Genomic DNA, 14,805 nt, shown 5'->3' on the forward strand with positions numbered 1-14,805 from the left:
CGCTATTTTGTTGTGTGATGTTATTTAGGCCAAAGGATATAGAAACACAGAAGGTAAACTGTTTATGGCTGCCATTTATTTTAATATGGCCACTGCAATTCCACAAGCAGTGAGAAGCCCCAATGCCAGCATACCAAAATACAACAGTGCTAGTGTTCGCTTTCAGGACTAGGCATATAGTATTATTCATAACACTCACCTCAGAAGTTGATCCAATAAAAGATATTACCTTACCTACCTCGTCTACCTCTGACATGAGTCAGTCATACCCCAAAACAATTTACAGTGGGGACAGAGATCAGAAATGCTAGTAGAGGCTGATAGAATGATCGTCTCTTAAAGATCCTGCTAGTTTTGATTAAAATTGTTCAATGGGATGCACATATGAAAGAGTGACCTGTTTTCTTACCCTTTAATGATGGCACTGGATTCTGAAACGAACCACAGCAGGTAGGAAGATCCTGAATGGATTTCAAAAGCTAGCATAATCACCACATCATGCATGAATACCAAATCACATTTTTTGTAAATGCAATACAGCTACCTCCTCCTCAACTTTGTTTGCTATTTCTGCCTGAAATAATCCCTATCAGAAATTTAATGTATTTGCACCAAGGCCCACACTCATCTGAAGGAAGTATTGCCTGTTCAGAAACAACAATTACTCCAACATTCATTATTTTTTCATCTGACTGCTATGAACTACACATACTTTTCTCTCCTAAAATGCCAGTAAGGAGACCACCTATAGATTTCTCCAGAAATCTATGTTAGACTGAGGTAGCAAAACAGCAAGCACTGGGATCATCGTTGCTCTGACAGTTAGAAGTGGTAAAAAGCTCATTTCCACTGGCTTAAAAATGTAGCATCTAACAAACAGTGCTACTGGCATTGCTCTTTAGTTTGCTTGCACTACTTCCTCACGAGTTACTTCTAGCTTGGGAGAGACTGGCTTTGTGGTGGGAACCAGAATAGCCAGATAGACATAAGAAGGCCTGATTTTTATTTACAGTAAGGCCTTTTACATGACTCTGCCAAGGTAAAGACAACAATTGTAAATGTAATGTACACCCATTTTTAGGACCCCTTTTCACCAGAAAAGTCGAGTTAAATGGGCTTTAGTGTACATGAAAATAAGTCCCAATGAAGTTGTAGGACAAATGATGTCCTAATGTGCTAAAACAAGACACAAATGTTATGCGCTCCAAGTCCAGAGCTACTAACTAAAACGTCATACCAACCTGAGGGCTATTCGGCTATTGCTAGCTGAATTGGTAGTTTCTGCCTAGTTCCTAGCCGTCCACATCACAAAAGACACCAACACAGTCAGCCCTAATTGCCACCCTTGGTGTATGTGTGTAAATAAGACAAGTTACAATAAGCATATACCCAGACACTGTGTCACTGATTTCTCTTCCACTAGAAAGCTGACCTGCAAGTCCCAGGAACATGGGGTTTTGCAGGTCAGCAGAACAGGAACAGAGCACTTTATAAAAAATCTCCCTCGATGTATTTCACGATAATAAGATTTAGCAGATGATTTCAAAGCATCACATAATTAGACCTACTTAATGGGGCAGATTTGGAAATGATATAAAATAGTAGTGTACTGCTGAAGTTAGTAAACCGAGTGTGTTTAACTTGCACTGTGAAAGGGGCTGAAAGGCAAGATTATAGCAGGAAAGGCAATCAACAGGGAGGTGTAAGATTAAGTATCCATGTAGAAAAACCACAGTGTGTTTGGTATAAGCACCTCCACCTTTGCTGTTTTTCCTGCTACAACTTCACTCTTCTGCCCTTCTAATTGTGTGAGCTAAATTCACTTACATTCACAGTCACTTGCACCAGCTTTTCAACATGGAACTTACACCATCCTTTCAATCATCTCAGATTCTGGTTCCTGTGATGCACACGTACACAGGATTTACAATGAGAACCCGAGACGAAATGTGCCACAAATGAGCCCTGGAACCTTATAATGCAAATAACCTCATTATCTTTCTTTTTATGTTGTGTACATCACCTATAAATACAGCAACTTAAAGAGTTTAATGTACTCATTTATCCTCCATTTCATGCAACCAATATTTCCACTTCTCTCTATGGTATATAACGCCACACTATTCAAAATGTAGTAGAGTTTCAATCTGCTACAACTGATCTAAATTCCAAAAGCTCTTTTTTTTTTAAGGCATATGCATCATTAAGTCAGCACAAATTTTTTTGCATTGCATTTTTAACAGGATACTCAAACTGTTCACAGTGAAACATTCTTAATTACCAGCATGAATCCACACTGCTATCACTGCACTGTAAGTATGTGACATCTAATTTTATTTAATTCTTTCACATATTCTCTATGAAAAGGTAGCTGAATGTGAGCAATTACAGGCTAAGAAAGGGTGATGAGCCAGTGGTAGCATAATAGGTAATCAAAGAAAGTGATTTTAATGGTAGGGGACTGAGTTTCTGTGTGTGTAAGACAAAATTCTGCTGTTCAAACAATCAACTGGTTTAGGTTTCTACATGTGTCCTACTACAGTATTTTATAAATAAATCCTCAAAAGCTCAAATAGTCTTTGAGCTTTTATCTTAACCTGTTTTTTAGTTTTTATCCAGAACTCTAAGGCCACCTAGTCTCCGTTCTTCTTGGTTGATTTCTTTCTCCACTAATATTCAGCAGCTATTGTTTTATTGCAATATATTTACGAGAAAGGGGCCATTTTTAAGGTGCCAAGAGCTTCAAGCTTTGTTTGTTTATTGCTCCTCTGTGCACTAGTTACATGTCTCTTGGATTCAGCTGCCAATGTAAGGGATTAAGGGGCTAAGTGAGTCTGACTGGGGCAGGAATCTTTCAAATATGTTCCTCTAGTTCAGCTCTTTCATGGGCAATTTTTATTTAAACAAACAAACAAAAAATCCCTTGATCCCACAACAGTGACAAAACAATTACACATCTGAGGCACAATTCAGTGTCTATTTACACCTCTGAAAAAATATATAGTGGCTGATTTTTGTTTTTTAAAATGTGGCCAAATTGCTAAAATAAACTGAGTATGAAAACAAGTGGTTAGTTAGGATTAGCACAAATATGTACTGATCTGCCAAGCATGCCATAAGCATTCAAAAATCCCTCCTAACTAAGCCCTGGTCTACACTAGGACTTTAGGTTGAATTTAGCGGCGTTAAATCGATGTAAACCTGCACCCGTCCACACGATGAAGCCCTTTATTTCGAATTAAAGGGCTCTTAAAATCGATTTCCTTACTCCACCCCTGAAAAGTGGATTAGCGCTTAAATCGGCCTTGCCGGGTCGAATTTGGGGTACTGTGGACACAATTCGACGGTATTGGCCTCCGGGAGCTATCCCAGAGTGCTCCATTGTGACCGCTCTGGACAGCACTCTCATCTCAGATGCACGATTGTTTGCCGTTGCTCTGACGCAGGGAGGGGTGACTGACGACATGGCTTACAGGGTTGGCTTACAGGGAGTTAAAATCAACAAAGGGGGTGCTTTACATCAAGGACCATTTCAAGCAGGACTTCACGGAGGGTTCCAATAAGAAATGGTGCACCTAAGTTATTGTTCTTATTGGAACAAGGAGGTTAGTCTGGCCTCTGATTGATACATGGCTAGATTTACCTCGCTGCACCTTCTCTGTGAGTGACTGCAGTGTGACCTAGAGGAATGAGTCCCCTAGACGGGGGGTGGGGGGGGGTTTGTAAATGAGTACAAAACAAATCTGGTCTACTTCTTGTTTTGATACACTCCATCTATCTTTTACATCTTTGGCTGGCAGCAGACGGTGCAGAAGGACTGCATGCTATCCACATCTCATGGCTGCTCGGCAGAAGATGGTAAAATAGGACCGCTAGCCATCCTCATCTCTTGCCTGCCCGGCAGAAGATGATGCAATAGGACTGCTAGCAATCCGTATCACCTGCCTGCTCACCATAAAATGGTTCAATAGGACTGACTGCAGGACTAAAGAGAATGACCTGATCAAGTCAATCCAAATTTAGTCCCTGCACCTATGTCTGCCCAAGCACTCCTGATCGACCTCACACAGGCAACCAGGAGCACCTCGGACATGACGATGACGGCTACCAGTCCTATTGCACCATCTGCTGCCACAAGGCAATGGGTTGCTGCTGCTGTGTAGCAATGCAGTACCACGTCTGCCAGCACCCAGGAGACATACGGTGACAGTGAGCTGAGCGGGCTCCATGCTTGCCGTGGTATGGCGTCTGCACAGGTAACTCAGGAAAAAAGGCGCGAAATGATTGTCTGCCCTTGCTTTCATGGAGGGAGGGAGGGAACGGGGGCCTGATGATATGTACCCAGAACCACCTGTGACAATGTTTTAGCCCCATCAGGCATTGGGATCTCAACCCAGAATTCCAATGGGCAGCGGAGACTGCGGGAACTGTGGGATAGCTACCCACAGTGCAACGCTCCGGAAGTCGACTCTAACCTCGGTACTGTGGAAGCACTCCTCCGAGTTAATGCACTTAATGCACTTACAGCATTTTCTGTGGGGACACACACATTCCAATATATAAAACCGATTTCTAAAAAACCGACTTCTATAAATTCGACCTAATTTCGTAGTGTAGACATACCCTGAAATAACTTTCTTACAGTTATATCAGAGAAATCCATTTGATTGTCTGCTGTTCTCTTTGCCTTGGAGTACCCAGAGGCTCTGCTTGGCTCCTATCTTCAATATGTCTGTGCTGCCTATGGTCTTTCAATCACTAGTAACATGGATATCATTGTTTAAACAGATCATAACCAGATTTACATTTCTAACTCCACAGGAGGGGTGAATTTTCAATGCTGATCAAAATAAGGATTGAATAGTGCTGGCAGCTTGCTTAAGTGCTAACATCCCCATGCAGCTCTGTCAATGCAACTCATTCCTGGCCAGTCACAGTCCCGCTATTCCATTCCTGGGTGGCGTGTACACAAAAAGGGATATAGCCATTTCTTGCCATAGGAGTTGTACACCTTTTCCTTTGTGAAGCCCTGGCAGGCTGAACTTGATATTTTCTGACAGTCCCATTGGTATGTTTTAAAAAAATTTCTTTGATTTTGCTTGTTAGATTTAATTTAGTACCATGAAGGTTTTTTGTTTTTTTTTAAATTGTGCACACCTCTTCACTTCTTGCTTTTCAATAGTTTAAGCCATAGTTTCAGCCTCACCAAAGACAGCATATGAAGGAAATCTATTAAGGAAGCCTTTGTCATGAGATTTCAGAACCACAGTGCTCAGATACCATAGTAATTAAACACGGTATACAAACTTTAGACAAACAGATACATGGATAGTTGTTTCAATAAGCATCAATATTTAATTACTCTAAAAAGGCAACTGAATTTGAGGTTCTTTCACTACTTTTGATCTCCTGCACTAGACACTTCTTATCTATAAAAGATATATGAAATGAACATAAGAACATAGGAATGGCCATACTGGGTCAGACCAAAGGTCCATCCAGACCAGTATCCTGTCTACTGACAGTGGTCAATGCCAGGTGCCCCAGAGGGAGCGAACCTAATAGGTAATGATCAAGTGATCTCTCTCCTGCCATCCATTTCCATCCTCTGACAAACTGAGGCTAGGGACACCATTTCTTAGCCATTAATTGACTTAACCTCCCATGAATTTATCCAGATCTCTTTTAAACCCTGTTATAGTCCTAGCCTTCACAACCTCCTCAGGCAAGGAGTTCCACAGGTTGACTGTGCGCTGTCTGAAGAAGAACTTCCTTTTATTTGTTTTAAACCTGCTACCCATTATTTCATTTGGTGGCCCCTGGTTCTTATATTATGGGAACAAGTAAATAACTTTTCCTTATTCACTTTCTCCACATCACTCACAATTTTATATACCTCTATCATATCCCCCCTTAGTCTCCTCTTTTCCAAGCTGAAAAGTCCTAGCCTCTAATGTCTCCTCATATGGGACCCATTCCAAACCCCTAATCATTTTAGTTGCCCTCTCTGAACCTTTTCTAATGCCAGTATATCCTTTTTGAGATGACGAGACCACATCTGTACGCAGTATTCAAGATGTGGGCGGACCATGGATTTATATAAGGGCAATAAGTTATTCTCAGTCTTATTTTCTATCCCTTTTTTAATGATTCCTAACAGCCCGTTTGGTTTTTGGACTGTCACTGCACACTGCGTGGACATCTTCAGAGAACTATCCACGATGACTCCAAGATCTCTTTCCTGATTAGTTGTAGCTAAAATTAGCCCCCCCCCCATCATATTCGATGTATAGTGGGGGTTATTTTTTCCAATGTGCATTACTTTACATTTATCCACATTACATTTCATTTGCCATTTTGTTGCCCAATCACTTAGTTTTGTGGGATCTTTTTGAAGTGCTTCACAGTCTGCTTTGGTCTTAACTATCTTGAGCAGTTTTGTATCATCTGCAAACTTTGCCACCTCTCTGTTTACCCCTTTCTCCAGATCATTTATGAATAAGTTGAATAGGATTGGTCCTCAGACTGACCCTTGGGGAACACCACTAGTTACCCCTCTCCATTCTGAAAATTTACCATTTATTCCTATCCATTGTTCCCTGTCCTTTAACTAGTTCTCAATTCATGAAAGGATCTTCCCTCTTATCCCATGACAACTTAATTTACGAAAGAGCCTTTGGTGAGGGACCTTGTCAAAGGCTTTCTGGAAATCTAAGTACACTCTGTCCACTGGATCCCCCTTGTCCACATGTTTGTTGACCCCTTCAAAGAACTCTAATAGATTAGTAAGACATGATCTCTCTTTACAAACACCATGTTGACTTTTGCCCAACAATTTCTGTTCTTCTTCTATGTGTCTGACAATTTTATTCTTCACCATTGTTTCAACTCATTTGCCCGATATGGATGTTAAACTTACTGGTCTGTAATTGCCGGGATCACCTCTAGAACCCTTTTTAAATATTGGTGTTACATTAGCTATCTTCCAGTCATTGGGTACAGAAGCTGATTTAAAGGACCGGTTACAAACCATAGTCAATAGTTCCGCAATTTCACATTTGAGTTTTCAGAATTCTTGGGTGAATGCCATCTGGTCCCGGTGACTTGTTACTGTTAAATTTATCAATTAATTCCAAAACCTCCTCTAGTGACACTTCAATCTGTGATAATTCCTCAGATCCGTCACCAACAAAACACGGCTCAGGTTTGGGAATCTCCCTAACATCCTCAGCCGTGAAGACTGAAGCAAAGAATTCATTTAGTTTCTCCGCAATGACTTTATCGTCTTTAAGTTCTCCCTTTGTATCTCGATCATCCAGGGGCCCCACTGATTGTTTAGCAGGCTTCCAGCTTCCAATGTACTTAAAAACATTTTGTTATTACCTTTTGAGTTTTTGGCTAGCTGTTCTTCAAACTCCTTTTTGGCTTTTCTTATTACATTTTTACATTTAATTTGGCAGTGTTTATGCTCCTTTCTATTTACCTCACTAGAATCTGACTTCCACTTTTTAAAAGATGCCTTTTTATCTCTCACTGTTTCTTTTACATGGTTGTTAAGCCATGGTGGCTCTTTTTTAGTTCTTTTACTGTGTTTTTTAATTTGGGGTATACATTTAAGTTGAGCCTCTATTATGGTGTCTTTGAAAAGACAGCTTGCAGGGATTTCACTCTAGTCACTGTACCTTTTAATTTCTGTTTAACTAACCTCCTCATTTTGCATAGTTCCCCTTTCTGAAATTAAACGCCAGAGTGTTGGACTGTTGAAAGGTGTTCTTCCCACCACAGGAATGTTAAATGTTATTATATTATGGTCACTATTTCCAAGCGGTCCTGTTATAGTTACCTCTTGGACCAGATCCTGCTCTGCTTCTGGATTAACAACTGCTAAACTGATTGATTACAAAAAGTAGTTGTCCATGGGGAATCATCAAATGCGGTGGACACGTCTAGAATGGTTCTGCAGGGATCAGTACTAGGGTTGATGCTCTTCGACATTTTCATCAATGGTCCAGAAGCAAATAGGAAGTCACAGTGCTGATAAAATTTGCATGTGACACAAAGATTGGTAGATAATGAGGAGGACAGGGCAGTCACAGAGTGATCTGGATCACTTATTAAGCAGCCCCATTCAACCAAATTATGTTTTAATACAGCCAAATGCAAAGTTACACATATAGGAACAAGGAATGTAGGCCATAATTACAGACTAGGGGGAATTGTACCCTGGAAAGCAGGGATTCTGAAAAGGATTTAGGGGTCAAAGTGGACACGTAACTCAAAGAGCTCCCAGTGCATGGTGGGTGAAAAGGTTCAAATGTGATCCTTGGATATACAAACCAGGAAGTAATGAGTAAGAGGATTTTATAAAGCACTGGGGGGGGGGGGGGACCAGTACTAGAATACTGCGTTTTTAAAAAAAGATATTGAAAAATAGGGGAAGGTACAGAAAAGTCACAAAATGATTCAAGCAGTGGAGAAAATGCCTTACAGTGAGAGACTTAAAGAGCTCAACTTGTTTATCTTATCAGAAAGAAGGCAGAGAAGTGACTTGATTACAGTGTACAAGTACTTGGGGGTGAGGGGAAGAGGGTTATTAGGTACTAAAGGGCTCTTTTGTCTAGCAGGGAAAGACACAGAAAGAACCAATGGCTGGAAGCTAAAGCCAGACAAATTCAAATTAGAAATCCAGCACAGATGTTTGACAGCGAGTGTGATTAACCCCTTGGAATTACCAGGGGATGTAGTGGATTCTCATGTCTTCAGATTGAGACTGGATGTCTTTCTGGTAAAGATGCTGTAGCCAACCACAAGTTATTGCAGCTAGTACAGGGCTACTACTTGAAATTTAATGGCCTGTGATATACAGGAGGTCAGATGATCCAATTGTCCTGCCTGGCCTTAAGCTCTAGGAATCTAAACCTCCTTTATGCTGGACCTGTTGTTTGCTGGAGCTATAGAGCACAAAGAAATTACTATTTTCTGATAAATTATTTATCTTTTTCAGTTTTAACACTGTCCTTATGGTTTTCCTGATTTATTTTTTAAATTATTCACAATAAAAGCTCTTGGTTGTAGCTACTATGTGATTAATGTGCTGTTGGTGGTCAACAGTCTTACTTTGAGATGAGTTGGTTCATTTTCATGGGACACACAGATCTCATGTTCAGAGAGCTCTTTGAATCAGATTTTCAGTTTGAGCACATATGAGGACAAAATTCCCTTTTCCCACTCTCCAATATTTGATGAAAATTCACCATCTTCATAAACACTCCTTCCACTAAAATTGTTCACTGCAATATTCAAGGAAAACATGATAATAGTAATATCCAGCTATCACAAAGTGGTTTTCATCAGTAGACCTCAAAGCACTTTACAAAGTAAGTCAGTATCATTACCCCCATTTTAGAGATGGGAAAACTGAGGCACAGAAGCAAAGTGACTTGCCCAATTCATCCAGCAAGCTACTAGCAGAGGCAAGAATAGAACCCAGGTTTTCTGAGTCCTAGTCCAGTTCTCTATCCAGAAGAGCATGAACACAACTGAGGCAAGTTTATTTAAAAAAATTCCAACCAATATTTATGGAAATGCCTTTGCAGGGTTCATCCAGCTCACGTTCAGTAGCTGATGTTTCATTTCAACCAATTATTTCATCCTTTGAACTAAGTGAAGTTATTTTCATTTTGCACATTGTATGAATGATCTAAGAGGGTGGTAAGAGATACTTAACATTAACTACTTAGGCCTGGTCTACACTTAAAATGTATGCTGGCATAACTATATCAGTCAGGAGTGTGAAAAAAAATCTCACCCTCTAGCAACATAGCTATGCCAACAAAGCACCTAGAGCAGATGCACCTATGTCGACGGAACAGGACACTTCACAGCTAACATTGTTCAGGGAGATGGTGTTCTTACTCCTCTTTCTGCTTCTACACTCAGGGGATATGCCAGCATAGCAGTGCTGTTATATGCTCTGCAGTGTAAATATAGCCTTAGTAGGAGATGGTCCTATGGAGTTCTAATTATATTATATTATTGTGGATTCCTTTTTATGCCAAGAGCCACATAACAGGAAGCATAAACTCTCACACACATATAAAAGAGGCCTAAAATGTATTTGTTAGGTTTTTTTTTTTTATTAGTGACTGTCCATTATCTAAATTCTGCCCTCATTTTACACACATGCAGCTCCTGTTGGCTTTAATCAAAGTTGCCTTTGTATTAACTGAATTTAAAGCTCACAACCTGTTCCCACCTGAGATAAGTAGAAGCTTTATCATTAACTTTCACCAGAAAAGAATCAGGACCAAAATTTTGCCATTTAGGCAGACATTTTCCAGTTACACACACTTGGTCCCTTATTAAATCTGATAAGTTTAAATTAATAGCTCCTACAAGTTAATTTCAATGCATCTTTTAAAACTGCCTATGCCAACGTAAACACAATACAAAATAATTATACATCACAAAAATATTTACTAATTTGCTTCCCCCATGGAGAGAGAAAAAACGTCTCTATGCACTGTACATTGATTTTAAAAATTGAAATTGCAAGTGAACTCTTCAGCATAGTGTCAGTATGATACATTGAGGCACATGTGTGGGTGTCAAATAATTACAGACAATTTAGTGACTGCATTCCTTTAGGTTTCTAAGGCCTAATGTATTTGCTTGAATACCTCTTTTCTAGGTCATTAATAGTAAGTTGTCAAAAGAATACACTAAAAATCTCTTTACTGCTGAATAATGTTATGGAGGAGTTATTCTACCTCACTATTCAGGGTCATTTGCTCAAAACCAGTATTATACCTCACCTTTTTCCAGAAGTAGTATGATAAGGGCTAGATTCATTAAGAAAAAACACTAGAGTATTGTTTGAATGTTATGTGTAGCCATTTAGCTCATGTAATCATTTAACTGGGTTATTGTTGTGGTTAATTCACGTCTTTTTCATACGTAATCAATGTGTGATGAATAGATTGAAATTGTAGGTATAAATATAGATAAATCATAGGATTATAGGAGTATCAGATTGACAATTATTTAGGAGTACTGAGTGTATATTAGGGATATAAAGAAAAAAGGCTGTAATTTAAGGCCTACAGGCTAAGGACTGCAAGATTTCAGCTTAGGCACACTAAGCCTAAGGTTTAAGGAGACTTGACATGAATGGATGACCCCATGCCAGGAAGGTTACTGGATTACTGTAAAGGATGTTCCAATATGTGATATTCCAGAAAACTAGACCTCAAAGTACCTGATTGTAACATCATGGAAAGTTCTGCTTTGACCACAGGTCACCATGGAAGCATGTTTAAGTAAATTTTAATGAGAATAAGGAGAATTAAGAACAACCTGTGAAAAGTGGGGCACCCCCCAGATTTATGAGGTGTGGAAATACAGACAAGGAAAAGAAGATTGGAAACCTCATGCATATGCATAAAGAATTAGGTGTGGTGAGAACAACAAGATAAAAGGGGCTCCAGGTACGAAGATGTTGGGAAGACCCCCAGCAAAGATGTTGTCATAAATATAAAGGGAAGGGTAATCACCTTTAAAATCCCTCCTGGCCATATTAAAAATCCTTTCACCTGTAAAGGGTTAAGAAGCTAAAGGTAACCTCGCTGGCACCTGACCAAAATGACCAATGAGGAGACAAGATACTTTCAAAAGCTGGGAGGAGGGAGAAAAACAAAGGGTCTGTGTCTGTCTGTGTGATGCTTTTGCCGGGGACAGAACAGGAATGGAGACTTAGAACTTAGTAAGTAATCTAGCGAGGTATGTGTTAGATTATGATTTCTTTAAATGGCTGAGAAAATAGCTGTGCTGAATAGAATGAATATTCCTGTCTGTGTGTCTTTTTTGTAACTTAAGGTTTTGCCTAGAGGAATTCTCTATGTTTTGAATCTAATTACCCTGTAAGGTATTTACCATCCTGATTTTACAGAGGTGATTCTTTTTTTAATTCTATTGAAAGTCTTCTTGTAAGGAAACTGAATGCTTTTTCATTGTTCTAAGATCCAAGGGTTTGGGTCTGTGGTCACCTATGCAAATTGGTGAGGATTTTTACCAAACCTTCCCCAGGAAGTGGGGTGCAAGGGTTGGGAGGATTTTGGGGGGAAAGATGCTTCCAAACAACGTTTTCTCAGGAACCCAGATAAAGTTTGGTGGTGGCAGTGGAAGTCCAAGGGCAAAGGGTAAAATAGCTTGTACCTTGAGGAATTTTTAACCTAAGCTGGTAAAAGTAAGCTTAGGAAGTTTTCATGCAGGTCCCCACATCTGTACCCCATCTGTTCAGAGTGGGGAAGGAACCTTGACAGACGTCTTTGAGAAGACCCTAACAGGAACCTCCTTATATCAATCACCACCTGTTGAGAGACCCACCAGTCTCTATATCATCTTTGGGTATGAGAGTATGAATACAGCATTAATTAGTGCATGGGCTCTCTTAGGTTTTATACATTTGCTGGTGTTTGTAACCTTAATCATCTGCTTAGTAAAAACATATAATACAGACAAGATTTCCTACTTGTGACTCTGTGTGTGTGTGTGTGTGTGTGTGTGTGTGTGTGTGTGTGGTCACTGCCTTTATTCTTCATGTTCCTAGAGACTCCAAATCTAAGGATGATTTTCACTCTATTGATCTTAAAACCATGGAACTATCAACCAATTCAATTTAAAATAAAGGCTACAGATCACAGGTCTCATATTAGTGTATTAGCTACCTAACTACACTCAATGCATAGAGTGGTCCTGTTCTCTCCCCTCTACGTACACACAATCACATGAGCCTCTTATTACCTATGCTGATAGATTTGGGGATTATCTAACTACAAATATTGGGGCACATTATGTTGTGTTATTCTTCCCAACTATACTGTCTAAAGGACAAATCTTCTCGGTCTGTGTAAAGCACAAAGAAATTGGCTTTCCAAAGAGAGTTCCATAGGCATCTTCTGGAGGAATCAATCAACTCCATGAATGCTATTTTAAGCTTTGGTAACAGTATCCACAACTGCCAAGCCTCCCCTGTGTAAAATTCAGAACAACTATTAATGTGTTTAAGGTGAAAAATATTAGTTCCTCTGTGTGGGTGTGTATGTCAGACAGCTGTACAACAGTCCATAGTGTGCAAGTAAACAAAGTCTTGCTTTTACCATACTTCAGACTCGTTGATGTCACAAAAGAAAGATATTATCTGAAGATAGGACTATCTTCAGATAATGTATTTGTTAGCTCCATTAAAATTCATCTTGTCCCCTTTACTCTTCCCCATAAGTAAATCTAATTAAATGTATATCTTAAACTAACAGCTGTTTTTCTCTACTCTAGTATTATTATTACCATTAATATCTAAGAGAAAAGAGTCTGTCATAGCACTAGGTGAATAGCTTTTCCAGCCAAAACTCTATACCAACCCCCTTCCCCACCCCCGAGTTTTGGGGGATAGATTCACAAGGGGAGTTAGGCCCCATTCACAAACTCAAGAAGGTGGTGGCAGTGTTGCCATTGCTCCCTTATGGCCAGTAGCCCGGTGGTTAGGGCTCTCACCTGGGATATGAAACACCCAAATTCAAATCCCTGCTCCAGAGGAGGACCGGAGATAGAGAAGGACTCTATAGCCTGCTGGTTAGGGCACATGTGGGGAGAGGGAAACACTCTGGCATTTCATTCCACCTGAAACAAATTGTTTAACTTTTCAATTTGCTAAACATTCTGAAATATTTTGAGTTTGGGGTTCACCAGAAACCATTCTTTTCCCCAGTGATGTGGAAAATCAGTCGTTTACACTGCTCTAGTCTCTCAGTGTTTTGACTCTGTGTGTTCTGCATATTAGTACGTCAAAGGTCAGGTGAAAAGATTCTGGCATTCACTTAAGTTCACTATTTGCTCTGCCTCAATACAATTATATCCATCATGAGGTGTCTGTGTGTAACTCCAACAGACCCCGCTTATCGGCAAGTGGAATCAAACCTGGGACCTCTGGAGCTTAGTGCATGAGCCTCTACCATAGAATCACAGAATATCAGGGTTGGAAGGGACCTCAGGAAGTCATCTTGTTCAACCCCCTGCCCAAAGCAGGACCAATCCCCAACTAAATCATCCCAGCCAGGGCTTTGTCAAGCCTGACCTTAAAAACCTCAAAAGGAAGAAGATTCCACCACCTCCCTGGGTAACCCATTCCAGTGCTTCACCACCCTCCTAGTGAAAAAGTTTTTCCTAATATCCAACCTAAACCTCCCCCACTGCAACTTGAGACCATTACTCCTTGTTCTGTCATCTGCTACCACTGAGAACAGTCTAGATCCATCCTCTCTGGAATCCCCTTTCAGGTAGTTGAAAGCAGCTATCAAATCCCCCCTCATTCTTCTCTTCTGCAGACAAAATAATCCCAGTTCCCTCAGCCTCTCCTCATAAGTCATGTGTTCCAGACCCCTAATCCTTTTTTGTTGCCCTCCGCTGGATGCTTTCCAATTTTTCCACATCCTTCTTGTACTGTGGGGCCCAAAACTGGACACAGTACTCCAGAGGAGGCCTCACCAATGCCAAATAGAGGGGAACGATCACGTCCCTCGATCTGCTGGCAATGCCCCTACTTATAAAGCCCAAAATGCCACTAGCCTTCTTGGCAACAAGGGCACACTGTTGACTCATATCCAGCTTCTCATCCACTGTAACCCTCAGGTCCTTTTCTTCAGAACTGCTGCCTAGCCATTCGGTCCCTAGTCTGTAGCAGTGCATGGGATTCTTCCGTCCTAAGTGCAAGACTCTCAACTTGTCCTTGTTGAACCTCATCAGATTTCT

At 40.4% G+C, this 14,805-nt stretch overlaps 1 long non-coding RNA gene across 1 annotated transcript in view; it reads left to right on the forward strand.

Annotated features, from left to right (window-relative positions):
• Positions 1-2,142: 2,142 nt before the first annotated feature.
• The window catches only part of LOC141994427 (uncharacterized), a 75,290-nt gene continuing 62,627 nt past the window's right edge, over positions 2,143-14,805 (forward strand). The window contains exon 1 of the long non-coding RNA XR_012641128.1: positions 2,143-2,312. This is a non-coding gene — a long non-coding RNA (uncharacterized LOC141994427). The remainder of the gene's footprint in view (positions 2,313-14,805) is intronic.

Source organism: Natator depressus, chromosome 10 (assembly GCF_965152275.1).
Source record: "Natator depressus isolate rNatDep1 chromosome 10, rNatDep2.hap1, whole genome shotgun sequence".
NCBI lineage: Eukaryota > Metazoa > Chordata > Testudines > Cheloniidae > Natator > Natator depressus.